General features: G+C 44.2%; 1 protein-coding gene across 1 annotated transcript in view; it reads right to left on the bottom strand.

Moving 5' to 3' along the window:
- LOC119411887 (N-acylneuraminate cytidylyltransferase-like) overlaps positions 1-1,200 on the bottom strand; it is a 27,297-nt gene that overhangs the window by 19,213 nt on the left and 6,884 nt on the right. The gene's annotated exons all lie outside the window — the stretch shown is intronic.

Below are 1,200 nucleotides of genomic sequence, written 5' to 3'. Positions count from 1 at the left end.
GACACAATCGTGAAGTGGAATGAAATTTATTGGATGTGTCAAACTTTTTTAACAAATAAAAAACTGAAAAGTGGGGCGTGCAGTATTATTGGGCCCCTTTACTTTCAGTGCAGCAAACTCACTCCAGAAGTTCAGTGAGGATCTATGAATGATCCAATGTTGTCCCAAATGACTGATGATGATCAATAGAATCCACCTGTGTGTAATCAAGTCTCCGTATAAATGCACCTGCTCTGTGATAGTCTCAGGGTTCTGTTCAAAGAGCAGAGAGCATCATGAAGACCAAGGAACACACCAGGCAGGTCTGAGATACTGTTGTGGAGAAGTTTAAAGCCGGATTTGGATACAAAAAGATTTCCCAAGCTTTAAACATCCCAAGGAGCACTGTGCAAGCAATCATATTGAAATGGAAGGAGTATGAGACCACTGCAAATCTACCAAGACCCGGCCGTCCCTCTAAACTTTCATCTGGAACAAGGAGAAGACTGATCAGAGATGCAGCCAAGAGGCCCATGATCACTCTGGATGAACTGCAGAGATCTACAGCTGAGGTGGGAGAGTCTGTCCATAGGACAACAATCAGTCGTACACTGCACAAATCTGGTCTTTATGGAAGAATGGCAAGAAGAAAGACATTTCTCATTTTTGTTTAAAGTTTGCCACAAGCACCTGGGAGACACCAAACATGTGGAAGAAGGTGCTCTGGTCACAAGAAACCAAAATCCAACTGTTTGGACACAATGCAAAATGATATGTTTGGAGTAAAAGCAACACAGCTCATCACCCTGAACACACCATCCCAACTGTCAAACATGGTGGTGGCAGCATCATGGTTTGGGCCTGCTTTTCATCAGCAGGGACAGGGAAGGTGGTCAGAATTGATGGGAAGATGGATGGGGCCAAATACAGGACCATTCTGGAAGAAAACCTGTTTGAGTCTGCAAGAGACCTGAGACTGGGGCGGAGATTTATCTTCCAACAAGACAATGATCCAAAACATAAAGACACATCTACAATGGAATGGTTCACAAATAAACGTATCCAGGTGTTGGAATGGCCAAGTCAAAGTCCAGACCTGAATCCAGTCGAGAATCTGTGGAAAGAGCTGAAGACTGCTGTTCACAAACGCTCTCCATCCAACCTCACTGAGCTCGAGCTGTTTTGTAAGAAAGAATGGGCAGAACTTCAGTGTCTCCATGT

Source organism: Nematolebias whitei, chromosome 1, assembly GCF_014905685.2.
Source record: "Nematolebias whitei isolate Nwh7 chromosome 1, NemWhi1, whole genome shotgun sequence".
NCBI lineage: Eukaryota > Metazoa > Chordata > Actinopteri > Cyprinodontiformes > Rivulidae > Nematolebias > Nematolebias whitei.
The sequence above is the reverse complement of the archived record's forward strand: the minus strand, read 5'-3'. Positions and strand labels throughout refer to the sequence as shown.